At 44.3% G+C, this 15,102-nt stretch overlaps 1 protein-coding gene across 1 annotated transcript in view; it reads left to right on the top strand.

Annotated features, from left to right (window-relative positions):
- The first annotated feature begins 9,924 nt into the window (after positions 1-9,924).
- plxnb2b (plexin b2b) overlaps positions 9,925-15,102 on the top strand; it is a 135,859-nt gene continuing 130,681 nt past the window's right edge. The window contains exon 1 of the mRNA XM_037106996.1: positions 9,925-10,492. The gene's annotated coding sequence lies outside the window, so the exon portion shown is untranslated. The remainder of the gene's footprint in view (positions 10,493-15,102) is intronic.

Raw genomic sequence — 15,102 nt, 5'->3', positions numbered from 1 at the left:
TCCGGTTACACTCAGCCTGGTTATTCTGCTTCATGTAATATAGGGTTACGGTTTCAAGATATTATTCAGGGCGTTAAGGCAGTCTTCGGAGAACGATCTTCATATCACAACATATATTCTAGAATCATGCTGCTATTTGTAGGCTTTAGTTCTATTTTTGTTTACATTTAATTCAAACTATCGCCACGACGGAGTGCATCATGGGATACAATCCCTTAAACTTTCTCTCCAGCCCCAGTGTCTCATATTGTTTCCGTTGAACGCATACTAACATTTCATATTGAACAGAGATTGCGCGTATGCATATAAAAACAACACTATTGGTAGTATTTTACGTTTTAAAGCAAATTGGACAATCTACGGTGGCCTTTTGGCTGGTGTTCGAATCGCGGATTTGTGTTCGAGAGGGCTGGCAAACGCTAGCACTCGATTACAAAGGTGTTTCAGCGTTGCAACAGTAAACAGCCACTGCCCTCTACGTTTACATTAAATATGGTGCACATTCACACATTTTTGTTACAGGAAAAGTATTTCAAACGAGCTGGAAAACGGATTTCTACTCTTCATGTCGCCAGCCCCTCCCTCAACATGGCTATACTACTGAAACACCACCAGATGTCGGTAAAGGCAAGGACAAACGTATTTTCCTTTCCTCAAAAAGTGTGTTGATTTAGAAAATGGAAACATATATACTGTTAACCTTATTCCAGACCACATATATATAACGTTATACAATCATACAGGTGTCTTTCATGTAGAACTAGCGCAAACGGCGACGAATTCATTTAGCTAGTACGTTAAACAGAATGTTTACGTAACTTTCACCGTTGGGATAATTAACATCATGTGACAGGATTAATAACCCTGCAAATAAGTTAAAACTGTCATAACAGCCAATGACTAAGCGAAAGTTGTGACAAATTTGGATGATGTCTTCTATTTACGAGTGCCATACCGTGACATGCTAGCTGACCCCTCCGTTAATTACTACCTACGAGATTGACCTTTCCTCACCTGCTAGATGCACTGCTGCGGCCTCCGTGAAAGGTCTCTCGAAGAAGCAGAAACTTGAAATTTATTCCAAGTGTCAAATCCAAAGCACAGATAAATTAATCCAAAAGAGGGCGGTTGATAAATTAACTTCCACCTGGTCAGTACCTGTTAGAGGTGATGTCCTGCCTGCGGCGGCTGATGCTGGACTGAGGTTGTGTAACAGGAGTGAAAAATGGCGGACCGGAAATTCATTAAACAACCGTTTTGTTTTTGTGCTTTTACATGCACTGTGTGTATAATGGATTGCCTTTCATCACATTGCCTTAGACAAATTCAATGTTTGCAGAAATCCATTGAATTTAAGCGTTGGGCACCAGACGACTTTAGACTGTCAACTCTGGAAGTAGACGAATCTGAATATTTAATATGCCTGCCTGAGAAAGTTTAAAGAGGGTAAACTGCGCTGTTGTTAGCAGTGGCAAACTAGTTTTGGCCAGTTATTACGCTGTTAAGAGTTGTCACAGTCATCTTCTCATTTCAACACGCAAGATTTTTTTCAAATCAGACAGAGCTATATTTTTTTCTGAAATGAAAAGACAGATACAGACAAAAAATAGAAATGCAAATGTGTGCACAGAGCTGATGCACAACTGTCACCCTGAAGAGTCAAAGTTTGTGGACCAATACAGTAAATCCTTGTTTATATTTGATCGTCAGTTTGGCTCAAGAGATTAACTGCAGTTGTAAGATAATGGTTGAAAGAGGGATGTCATGGCAACAGTAACAAGGGCTCGACCATTCATTTATTTAAAAAGAAAGTAATAAGATTTATCAGTTCCAAAATCCTCTCGGAGCCAGCCACTGAATTGGGGATGTCTGATGCTGTACATGTGTTCTGATCAGGCTCTGAGCACCTAGTAATGGTATGCACTTTGTACACTGTGTGTTTGCGGTGTGACGCAAACTGTGATTTCACTGTGTGGATATTAGAAGCCCTTTCACTTGTTGTGAGGCTTCAGTGGGATAATGTAGGTGCTTCTGGGTGCTCAGCAGATAAGCACTGGCGTGCCAGGTGTTAAAGCTGCCCGAGCTGACACATTAGACAGGGATTTTCTCCTGCCAGAATGTCAGGCCAATGAGGTTCATAGAGGTAGGCTTGGATCACTGTCAGGGACAGGTAAGTACGCAGATAAGGGGATTACACCATGTTTGCGCCAAGTAATCTCAAATGAATCCTGCCAGCCTCTGTTTCATCCTCACCTGGAATCCCCAAATTTCTCTTTTCTCAACCCAAGAAACACATTACACGAACAGAGTTCAATTCACGAGATGATCCTTTTAACCGGGCTTAAGAAGCATTTGAGGACACATTGGGTTATGGTCATTTAACAACTGTGACAGCAATAATCTCTTCTAATTCTCTGAGGCACCTGATTACTTTTTGTATTAGTATTTCCTCCTTTATCACCTGCTCTGCCCAGTGAAGCGATGTGTGGGGTTTTGTAATCACCTGGGCCATGCCATAAATTAGTTTGGTGCTCCCCCCCTGCAAGGCTTAGACTTGACCTGTTGAACAAATAGGACTCTGTGAGAGCAGTTGCATTCCCTTTGGGCCATGATTCTGGTAGGCAGAGAGTTGAAAATAGAGTGTAACAGATGGCATAGCTGTTTCTGCCATTCAGCACAGGCTGCTGGGCAGCCCACATAATACCATGCCATCCAAAAGGGGCTCAGTAGGCAGCCCATAGTCTTCAACATGCTGAGAGCTATTTTCCCCTTGAACCATCAATCACAGCGCTCTGAAAAGATACAAAACAAAATCAATGTCATACTCAGGACACAATCCAACCTATATTACACCATGTGGAGCAGCTCATAGTAGGTTCAGTAAGACTGTTTGGGTTTGGGGAAATGTAAGCTTGTCAGTAAAGTCTGTAGACTGTGCATGTGCCAACTAGGCTGATCCAGCTTAGACCACACAGTGCAGCTTTCTCCATATAATCACACTATTACAGACCTTGTCAAGGACACACAGCCTCTTTGAATTACCGATGTTACTGACTCAATAGGAAATGGATGTGGCACACACTTTGTGGAATAGTGTGTGCAAGCAAGCGTGTGTGTATGTGTATTTGTTTACCTACACATGAGTGTATTTGGATGCACACAGGACACTCTGTAATCTGGGCTACATCACATCAGCAACATCAGCCTGGTTAAAGACATTTATTGATGCTGAGAGTCCCTCTGTTCCCTCTCAGAGTGGGGCCACCTGGACAATGCAGGATGAGCTGGGCAAACTGTGATTAGATTGTGTTATGAGTAGAGAGAGGAAAACAATGACATTTTTCTTGGGTAAAGTGACAGCTCAGCCAGTGCAAGGGGACATCTGATAAGAGATGACAAATGTCGCTCATGGTGCCTTTTAGTTTCTCCCTAAACTTCAAGGTCAAAGACGTGGTGTTACATTAGTATTCCAGCATCACTCCCTTAATGCCACACAGCACAGCAGTACATATGTACTGTAATCTCCATATATATTGTGGATATCTGTAACATACTCCACAATCCACCAGCATATTTAAACATTAATCTTCAAATTCAAATATTGTCTCTCTCTCGCTCACTCTCTGTCAAGCACATGTAGACACATACACATGCTTGCAGACTGTTCACACCAGCCCACACACTGCTGCCACCCTGCTATTCCCAGCTTGTGGTTATTCCCAGACTGAGTCAGAATGGCACCATAAGCCTGTCTGTCCGTTTCATGCCAAACCTGATGTCTCCTTGTCACACATGCCATTGCAGTGGATCTGAACCGTGCGCGCAGTAGCCACAGCTCGACCGCTCACGCATCCCTCTCTCCCTTCAGTAATTACTTATAAGTCATATTGACAGCTGCAGGCACACTTAGCTAGGTCAGGCAGCCATTCAAATCAAAGTGTTCCTTGCGCTTTAAATAACCTTCGTCTGCCTCCCCGTCGAGTCTCTCTTCGCACCTTTATCATTCACCACCACGACAGTTTCCTGTGTCTGTGAGCTGCTCCATCTGTTATCTCTTCATCTCTAGATTTGCCACTAAAATGTATCTGGCAACCTTCACTCGGTGATTCAAAAAATTACAAGACTGATAGCTACAGCTGGAATGGCAAGGGCATGGCAAAGGATGCAATTGTGAGAATGTGTGGAATAGTATAACTTTATTTTTCCTGGCTGAACAAGTGTTATGATGTATTGAGCATTAGACTAACACGGCATTAACATTCCCAGTGTTGACCTTGGACAGATGTACTTAAAATGAATCCAGGGTACTGTACCAACTGCTGTATGTTATTTGCCAAATGGCATACAATTAACACAACTTCATCCGTGAAAGTCTCATGTCTTGAATTAATGCGTAAGGACTGCATATGCCAGTGGAATCAGTGAAAAGACATGACCAAAATAGTTACAAAACTGTAACCATCCTTTCACTCTATAATGTAACATCTCTTCCTATATTGCCCATACGTGATCTTTTGCAGTAGCATAGGGGACGATCTGTTAACGACTCTCAGATTTGCTTCAGTGCCCTAATAATGCGTGCACTTAAATACTGTGTACTTATCTTACACACAATTGTTTGTGTCATCTGTCTTATCCCAATGCAAACTATATACCCTAATATGAGAAGCACATCAGCCAAATGGAAAATGGTAAACATACAGTAAACAAAAAAAGCCATTGTACACAGATGTGGTGCAGCATTAGTACAGTATGATATATATCACTGAAGTTGTGCAGCGTTTGCACTGCAGCTCTACAAAAGTCAAAGTAACGTGGATTATCGAATTGGCCAAATTGAAAACACTGCTCTTGTTTGATCTCTTTGAAGCAGGACCAGTGCTGTGCCAATTGACATATGTAACATGGACATTTTACACATTTTACATTCCTTTTCAGCATCTCAACCAATAAGGAGACGTGCTGCAGTATTAATGGAGTTTAAAGCGCGTACTTGGGAGGTTTTGTACATTATAAACCAAATTAAGGTGAAAATCTTAATAAGGTGTCTAACAAACAGTTAATCCTGTCAGCAGCACATTGCTTCAATGCAGTATTATCCAGAAATTGACGTATTGTGCGATTTGGCACCCCCCGCATTTCTGAGTGCAACGCTACTGTCAAGAAAACAGATCTCTGGTCTGCAACAATTTGTTAGACATATTGTAGGTGTTAACTACAAACAAAAATCAGTGAGTCCAAAAATGTTATGCCTTGAAAGCTTGTATCTTGAAGTAAACATGACTGAACATGATCCGACCCACTTCCTAAAGTAACATAGTCCATAGTTGAAGCGCTGAGGGCGGAGTGGCTGAGATACAGACAGGGTTCCCCCTATTGCGAGACACCGTACAATCTAAATGATTTAAAGCTGTTATTTTAAGGTAAGAAGTTATGCTATGTTGCTTTTAGTACCTCTATTTAGTACTTTTAAATCTTGAGGAAATGCTTTATAACCGTGTTCTTCAATGCTGCCCCGCATGTTTTGGATGTTTCACTGCTTCAACACACCTGACTGAAAATGATCCACCCATCATCAAACTATGCTGTTGACTGATAACATGCCATTCAAGGCTCATTATGACACACTACAATGGTGGTGCAAGCAAACATAGGTTTTTATTAAAGCATTCATCAACGGCTAAAACTCCCACTGGTGACATCCATAAGTAGAGGCTGACAAATAATGACAATATAGTCAAACACAGTTGTAGTCTTACACACTGTGTCATCACAGGAGGATTTATGACCTTTGAGAAATGTTGTGCAATATGAAAAACAACAAAAAAATTGCTTGTAGCTGCATACGACTACAATGTAGCAGGCTATAAACAATGTATTAAATGTGTATTTCCTACTTATAAACAAATCCTAGGAGACTCACTCTCCTTAAAGGAACAGTACAAGCTGCCACCAACAGAGGGCAGTCCGCCCTCATTGCAAACAGACTCTGAACTGTGAACCTTGAGTCTGATATGACCACTGCATCATTGTGGACAACTGAAATGCTGTGTCATAAATTAGGTTGTATAATGTGTTGATAGTCAAACATTTTACAGCTTGGACCAGCCATGGGACACTGTATGACAAATGGTGCTGTTTGACACCAGCATGATAACAGATCATCACTATTCAAGCAACATAAAGGCAAGCTGCAGGAAGGTATAGGCGCATTGATCAAAATGTCATCACAGTCAGGCTATCTAGTAGAACAAAGTGAACTTCTATTCCACTTTACTGAATTTAGAGAGCGTTGACTTGGCCTTCTCTGGCTACCGACGTCCCCTGGGCTCACATGTTCCAAGACTCAGCAGGCTCATTACTCTTTAGACAAACAGGTTTGGACATATTGAACCTCGGACCCAAAACAACCAGGCTCTACCCCGCCACTTTCCACTCTCCCAGCTCTATTTGTGATTTGGAAGTGTTTGTCTCTCTCACTCTATCGCTGGGTGTCTGTTTGCCTGACACTTGTCTGGCTTGGCCTAGTTTCGCCTTGATCTCATCAGTCAATGTGAGGACCTGTGAAGGCCATCTCCCCATCTTGCTCTGCGAATCTCTGCCAGCTCTGTGCCTGTGTCAGCAGTTAGGGACTGACTCACACCCACGCAGTCTCCGCTCTCTTCGCTCCGGGGCCCACTGGGCATAGGCAGCACATCTCCCCAAACAGACAGCCTCATTTGCATGCCCATAAATCACTCACAAAACTGACAGCTAGCCACACAACAAGGCATGACACAGAGCCACAAAACCCAATGTGCCAAATTGCAGTGTTATGTGATATTAGGCTCTAAGGCAAGCTATTTAAATAACCTCTCGGGTGACGATAGGGCCAATCAAGCTCGAGTAGCACTTGTACACATACGGCCCATATCTGAAATCAAAGCAGCTTCTATCCCCTTCGTTGCATGAATGTGTCAAAAAGCAGCTGATTTCCTGCTAAAAAAGACTGAAACATATGGCAGATTCCAAGGTTATTACATATTCACAGGGCGATGAAAGATTGGTGCACCCTCCAAAACTTAGTTTGTCTAAAGTGCTTCAAAATTATACTTCTCATGATTAACGATTCAGCAGCAAAGGTACAGCGGGCACACCAGTAATTTGTGTCATAATGACTACTAATATGGCTCTCGTAAGGACACAATCAAATGGGGCTCAGCAAAATATAAATAAGTGAGGAGTGGTTGCTCTTGAACATATTTTAAACAAAGCAGTGTCCCCAAATCTCCTTTTCACACTTATTGGTGTTCATTTGCATAATAATAGTGGCACTTTATTTATGTTTTATTTAGCTGTTTATTTGACAGGGATATTACAGCTAGCATCAGATGCACTGCTTGTAGAATTTATAGTGACAGCCAATTTCAATTATCGTCCCTAGGTGGGCTTTTGGATAATTATACAATTTAAAATGAATGCTGATTTTTTAAAAGTACAGGACAACAACAGCTCAATATAATTCGCATTTTAATCATCCTAACAGCACATACACTGGAGCATAAAAGTCAAGTGGTCATGGTGATACGACTATTAGTTTACATCACAATTAAACAACCTTAAAGGTTTAGTTCACCAAAGACAGAAAGAGCTGTGTTTCATGTCAGTTTATTTGGGGGGTGGAGGGTTCAAAGACAGCTGCTGCCAACGTTTCTGCTGTCACCCTATTACAGCAAATGTGACTGGGAGCTTGTTGCTGATGCTCAAAGGATCAAGAAATGACATTTGAAAAACTCAACAGCGATGTGTCTTTCTCTGGAGAACTGACAGACCTCCCTGTCAACAGTCACTGAGAACTGTTTCCTTCCAAAAGCAAAGCTTGGCAAAGCTGTCCACAGTGACATCTGTTGATTGTCCTGAATAAATGTGGCACTCTATCCAAACAGACACGTGCTCCAGGGTGTTTCAAATGTAGTTTTTCCTGTGTTGAGATTACCCACAATGAAATGGCTGCAGCTGGACTCTAAGGTCAGGCCTATGATATTGTTTGTGGGCAAGGGGTATGTAAAGTATGTAAAGCATAGGATATAACGTTCAGAAATAGCCACTCACAGAAATAGCTTGGTAACTGAAAAGATCCATTGATTGGGCTCATCCCAAATTTGCTTAATTTATATCAACAGACGTTTGCTTTGCATCTTCACTTTTATTGACTTCATCCTGCCGCTAGCTATCTCTTGGCTTCTAACAATAGCTATAATGTTAGCCTTCTGGCTAACATTTATCTCTTCAACCTGATTGTGAGCAGGATGAAGTCAATAAAAGTTAACATTGGCTAACATTTATCTCTTCAACCTCATTGTGAGCAGCTTTTCTGATCTGAAAAAAGTTAGTGATTACACTAACATTATTTGCGTCTAAAGTTTTTTTTTTTTTTATCTGCTCTTCTTGTTTCTTTTCTGGCATCTCCATTTATCTGCAGGTCATAGGATAGCAAGGAATTTAACTTGTTTTGACGCACTTATCATATTTCCCACCCATCCATTCAGCAAGGGTTTGAGCTGGAGCCAATCCCAGCTGTCTCTGGGTGAGGGCAGGGTACTCCCTGGAGAAGTTATGAGTTAAGACTTATCACAGGGCCCTCACTGGCCACCATGCAAATTGCTCCTGCATATCAGGAGCAATTTGGGGTTCAGTATCTTGCTCAAGGACATTTCGACATGCAGCTCAGCTCGGAGCAGGGATTTGAACCAGTGATTTTCCAATCTGAACCATCTAACTTCCAATCACTAGCCAACCGGCTCTACCCACTGCCACCTACCTCACGCCACCCTACCCCCCTACCCTACCCCTTAAACCAAGAGTATCTGTATGCTTTACTTGGTAACAATTTAGAACAGCTATCACTAAGAATTAGTATATGTCCAGTTAAACCTCAACCCTAGTTAAGATTTAACTGTCGACAGACAATGAAATGTTTTATAAACCATATGTTAAAGGTGCACTATGTAGTTTTGGTGAAGACATCATGACTTAGAGGAGATTCCCTGAAATTGTGATCTTGTTGTTCTACTCTGTACATGTGACATCTATTGGATTCACTGGCTCTTCTTGAGGTTTCTTCCATCTACTCTCCCCTGTTAAAAGGGCTTCCTTCTCAAAGTTTTTCATCACTCGGATCGAGGGTCTACAGACAGAGTTATGTATAAATAAAACTGATTGGCGTTTGATTTGATTCATCAATGCGATTATACTGTACATTATAAAGAAGCAGAATTCTGTGACACGTCTCCTTTTTTTAAATCATTTCCATGTATGTAGAAATCAAATATTTAAAAGTTGGTGATACTGTGTTCTAGTTATTGTGTAATACATATAATATTTATACATGTAATTTATTAATGATAGAATAAACAGACTGAGCTGGGGGGAATCCTTATTTGGGTGAACTGACCGTTTAAAGATCAACAAGTTAAACCTGTTTCATTTGCCTCCATCTTTCTTCCTTTCTTTCTTTTATGGTAAGCTTCTTTTAAAATCGTCTCTGTTCGTATTTTATGGCTTGACACAATTATGTAACCACGTTTGATCTGGTGGGGGCCTGGGGGTCGCTGGTGAAATTAAAACCCTATCTGGTGAACACATCCCTGTGAATATTCCATATTTCGCTTGGGATGACCTGGAACCACCCCCACAGACCTCTGTTGGTTTCCGGACCACACTCTGGGAGCCACAGCGCGGGGCTGCCTGCCTGCCTGCCTGCCTGCCTCGACGCTCCCACCGCCCGCAGAAATATCTTGGCACGTCGGCGAACAGACGACTCAACTTGTTTTGTTTACCCCCACCCCCCTTTTTTTACCCCGCTTCCGCCTCCTCCTCCTCCTCCTCCTCCTCCTTCTTCTGCTACTTGTATTATTTCCACACACACACACAGCCGGTGGTGAGCGTGGAGTGGGAGGGGAATAATTCCTCTCCGTGCCCGTCGCCTCTCCTTCAGCGCGCGCCTCTCCCTCCCTCCGCTCCCTCCTCTCAGTGCAACATCCCGGTTTTCAAACGCGATGACAGTCGAGGCGAACGCGTGAGCGGATCCCACAGGTGTGTTGCTGCCGACAGAGCCGCGGCTCCTGGAGACACACACGCGCGCGCGCGCACACACACACACCTGGAAATTACCATGTGACTCGGCACCTGGGCGTGGAGAAAGTCCCCGATATTGAAACCAGAGACTCTTTTGTTGAGGAGTTGCCCGGGTCGCCTTTCAACAGGAATTGACAACCGCCGAGTAGCCCCGTGTTTTCTACGGAATAGTGCCTTTCCTGAAAAAGAAAAGAAGAAAAAAAAAAACCTTCGCAGGACGCGCGAGGAGAGTAAAATGTGAACTTGCTGACGGACTTCTTTCTTCTTTTGTTTTTGATTATTATTTTTCCACCAGAGGGGAGTTCTTCTTCTTCAAAAACCCGGACTGTACGCGTTTGTGCAACTACTCTCTTCGCTCTTTTTTTTCCCATTCAAGGTGAGTTCCGGGGAGGCTGGTGTATCCCGTCCATGCGGGGCTGGGACTATTTGCGTCAGCGTCAAAAACCATTGTATCTATTTTAAACCGAGGGCGCATGTGAGAGGCAAGTTTGGAAGCCGTCCGTACGCCCCGCCGAGGGTGCGTAAACCTTTCCCCATCCCCTGTTCTTAACATGTTTTTATCGTGCTGTTCCGACGAATTGTTGTGTTGTCTCTGCAAACAAAGATCACCCATGAGCAGCTCAAGCATCTGTAAAGACGCAGCTTCATGTAAAAACAAAACAAAACAACTCTGTGGTGGCAAACTTGCTCTGCTGTTCAGCTCAACAGCTGTGTGTTTGCAGAGATGGAGAGGGAGAAGCAGAAAGCAAAAGAGAGGAGGAAAAAGGAAAAGCCCCTGCAGACATGCTCTTCCGTAAACCATGAATTTCATCTCAGGATCGCAGCCTCTGCCCGGTCACCTCACAAGGAGCCGTCTGTCCCCCCGAACACAGGCAATTTCAGTGAGGAATGGGCACGGGGGACTGTGTTCTTCACCTCTGGACAGTAGGCTGTACATCAACAGCTGAGGGGACAGATGTAGTAGTGAGCACTGCCTCTTGTTTGTTTGTTTTTTCCCTCCGCCGCTCTCTCTTTCTTGTCTCTGTTGTGGAGAGCGGGGCAGACAGAAGCACTATTCATGTCCCTGTTGGGTCTCCCGTGCGGTTCTGTCACCCTGTGTCTCTTGGTCCCTGGCGCGGCCCTCAACCAGACCACTGTACTTCCTTGTCGTCTCTCTAAATCGCCCCTTTTATCAGCAGGCCCTTTGCCCCCCCAAGACCCTACTGTCCATAGGATGCTCCATCTCCTGGGGGATTATTCCTATTAGATAACATTATACAAGCAGTCTGACAGTTTGAATGGATTAGTGCAGGCATGGGGGGGGGCACGTGGAGGCAGGATAGGCGGCTGCTGGTGGCGACTGGAAGGAGGTCAGAGCAGCGGGTCAGCGCTCCAGTCTCCTGACCGAGCAGAGATGGCTCTCCAATAGATGCCATCTGCTCACATGGACACACACAAGCAATTGAATACCAAGCTGCTTCCTTGTCTTTCCCCTCTGTCCAGCGTTGCTCTCCCTCTCTCTCCCTCTCTCTCTCTGTCCCACAGTGCCTCATTCAGGGTTTATCTCGTCCACTCTGAATAAATAGAGACACCTTATCTGCGCGGAGGAGAGCGGTGATAAATGTTTTCTCCTGCGAGCCGCAAGGGTGAAAAAGACAAGCGTACCACACTTCTTCATCACAGATGCTCTTTTCAGGGCAAGAGAATGGGCGACATTTCTCATTCAGGTCATGCCGGTGTTTCAAGATTCCGCAAAAAAAACAGTTCCACAAAAAGTCGGATGCGAGCTCATACCCTGTAATACAAGGGGAACTGAGAGAAAAACAAACAGAGCAGGCATTTCCATTTTCCTTTTTTTTCTCTCAGTAATAGGCCGCTGGCTCTGGAAATGAAACTTTGCGGCGAGATCCACTCTGAGTATTTTTGGATCCAGCGAAATAGCCTCTGACCAACTGAGCAGCGGAGGTATAGTGAGCACTCAGCTGTTAAGCTTCTACATGGTTTTTGGGTGAGCTAAAGTTCATCCTGTCCTATTTGGTGTTCTCTCGGATCAGTTTAAACCGCGCTCCCTGTCTCCCGCAAGCACACACCGCGTTGTTCGGCGAGCCTTGCGATATTTTTCCGAGGTCAAACGAATTTGAACTCATCCGCAGTCTCTTTTGTTTCCTTTGCGTTGGATTACTGACTTCTGTCATTTTTCATTTTGAAAATAAAACCATAATCCTCATCAGCAGCAAGCAATCCCATCCTCCTGTCTGCGGCGCACAAACAGAAAAAAAACAAAAAAACAACACCAAAACGACTCATACATGAATAGTGAGCTATATGCCAAAGGATCATTGCAGGTGACTCATTTTAGATTTGCTAGTTAATCTCCTTTTTTTCCCCCCCTGTATCGTCCAAAGGATAAACAGGATGTAATCTAAATCATTATCATATGATGCTATCAGGGAGACCTACTTTTGCTGTAAGAAGCTGACTGTTGGCTGCAGTTTGAACAACACTTCCCTGCTCCAGAATGGACTTTGTAAACTCATAAAGTAGGTGTGGCGCACATGAGAAACAGCCACATGCATTACCTTGTTCCCCCAGCTTATCTAAAGTACACACTGACTTCAGGGGGACTGTGGGCAGATGCGTGAAGGGCGTGTCAGCTTGGTATTAGACTGCAAAAAAAAAAAAAAAAAAAAAAAAATCCGGGAAATAGAGATTTCCTTCAGATTGAAGATAGGCTCGTCTTTTCATGTCTGAGGATTATCTCATGATGAAGGGACGTCACGCTGAGGTGGATTTCTGATTTTATCTCCGTCGGGTTTTACAGCTGCCACCCTTGCCCTTGGACTCGGTGGCCTTGTCCTAAGCTAGCTGCCCTCAAGAGCCTTCCTTTTTTTTCCTTTTTTACCCCGACGTGTTTGTACGTCGCACACCAGCTCCTCAACACCCTTGCTACTCAGCACTTCTCTCCTCCTCTATACCCGAGATCAGAGATAACGAAGCTGATGTGTGACAGACCTGGGAGGTGTGATCATGCTAATTCTCGTGCGTATTCCCACCAGCAGCTATTAGTGTGGGGGGCTGTGTGGGAGAAGATAGCGGCTTTGAACTTCCCTGCAATCCAGAGCTGAATCTGCTCCGTCCTCAGTCCCAGATAGTGCGGTCAAGTTTAGCACTTTTACCTCTAAAACAACCTTGACAGTTCCTCAGCCCACACCCTCCTCATCCCACGTCCATGTCTGACCACACCATGTACTTAGCCCCACCGTGGCTTACTTTGTTCTCTCAACTCCTGCTGGTTTTCTTCCCGCTGCGGCCCGCGCTGCTTTGCCTCTGCCCTCACCTCTACCTTTCACCGCCGCGACTCTTCCCCACACTCTCTCCGTGCTCGGAGCCATGAGTAAAAGGAACATGATGAATATTGTAAACATGCTCACGCTGCTGAAAAGAGATAAATGATTCACGTGGAGAGGGAGCCGCATTAATTGCTCGGCTGAGAGCGATGTGGGCAGGATGTTCTGCACGAGAGCTGAGACATCCCAATATTTTGAAAAAATAAAAAGTGGGGGTTGAGAGAGAGAGAGAGAGAGAGCAGAGAGGGAGATGGTTGACGTGATGTGAGGTTTGGAGAGGTAGGCGGCCACTTGTGGGGGGGGGAAAAAAAAAAGTGAGCCCGGAGGACAACATGACTTTCATTGCTGTTCAAAAAGGCATTTTTGGGGGGGATGGTGTTGGCTGTCAGCTGCCTTGAGGATGCATATCTGAGGACTGAGTGCCACTGATGGATACACAATACAGACATCTGCCTCGGTCCTTCTGCCTTCACCCACTTCCCCATGGCAGCTCAACTGACAGGCTGACACAGACACAGGCAGCAGCACAGAGGCTTCTGGTGCTACCTGCTCACTGGAGGCATGTCAACCCGCTCACCTACTTGGGGCACTGGCAAAAGTTCATACGCAGACATTTTAAGCACGACATCACAGATGCAGGTATCAGAGAACCTGTCAGCGATGAGAGCGAGTGGGGGGGGGGGGGGGTCACCTTGATTCCCATCCTGGGAAATCTTAATCAGATGCTTTCTTCTCAGCGTTTGTGTTGGCAGGAGAAAAGTGAGCAGCGGAGCTAATTTATTTTTTGCTTTGGTAATTGAGTCTGGCAAGTATTGCTATCAAAATGCTATCCATTAAAAACACTTCAGAGGGAAGTTGGCTGCGCCTTCTTCAATCAGCGTAATGTAACGGGGGATGTTTAGTCCGGCTCTCCCTCTCTTTATGATGAAAAGACGCCTCACAGATCTCTCAGACTTTGACATATCGAAGATGAGTCGACGCTTCATTTCTGTGCAAATTGAGGGTGCCTGTGCAGGATTTGGCAGCTTGCTGATATATCTCTCTCAGAGAGATTTGGAGTTGAAATGGACTTACGGTAGCTGAGGAATAATGGGAACTGTGTAGAGCCACTTACTCCACCTGTAATGCATTTTCACTGTACTTTTTGTTCCTGACTGAGAGTCGCTCCATGTTGAGTGCCATTTAATCCCAACTAAAGCGTCAGAGGGGTGCAATTCATGTTTTTTAATCCATCTGAGTCATTTCACAGTTAATCCTCAAACTGACCAATTTACTCCTGCCAAGATCATTTTTAATTATCACCTCCGCTTTACAGCTAATACGACGTCCAGCTGGTTTATGTTAATATGATAGTTGCTGTCAAGTATTGGCTCTCTTCTTCGTTTTTTTTTTTCTTTCTTTCATTTTTTGCATGCACACTGGGCGATTAATTAGGAAGAACTAAATGGGAGCCTCAGCCAGGACTGGTGGGTGACAGATGCATGAAGGGTCAGTGCGCTGGTGGCAGCTGGAGATGAAGGTCACACCAACCTGAGAAAGCAAAGGAGTGGAGATAATGTAGCAAACTGAGGAAGACCAACAGGGATGGTCTGTGGGAGTGTCACTTTATAGAGGCGATGAGTGAATGGGGCTTTAAAGGTGCACTATGTAGTTTTGGGGA

Source organism: Acanthopagrus latus, chromosome 8, assembly GCF_904848185.1.
Source record: "Acanthopagrus latus isolate v.2019 chromosome 8, fAcaLat1.1, whole genome shotgun sequence".
Lineage (NCBI taxonomy): Eukaryota > Metazoa > Chordata > Actinopteri > Spariformes > Sparidae > Acanthopagrus > Acanthopagrus latus.
The sequence above is the reverse complement of the archived record's forward strand: the minus strand, read 5'-3'. Positions and strand labels throughout refer to the sequence as shown.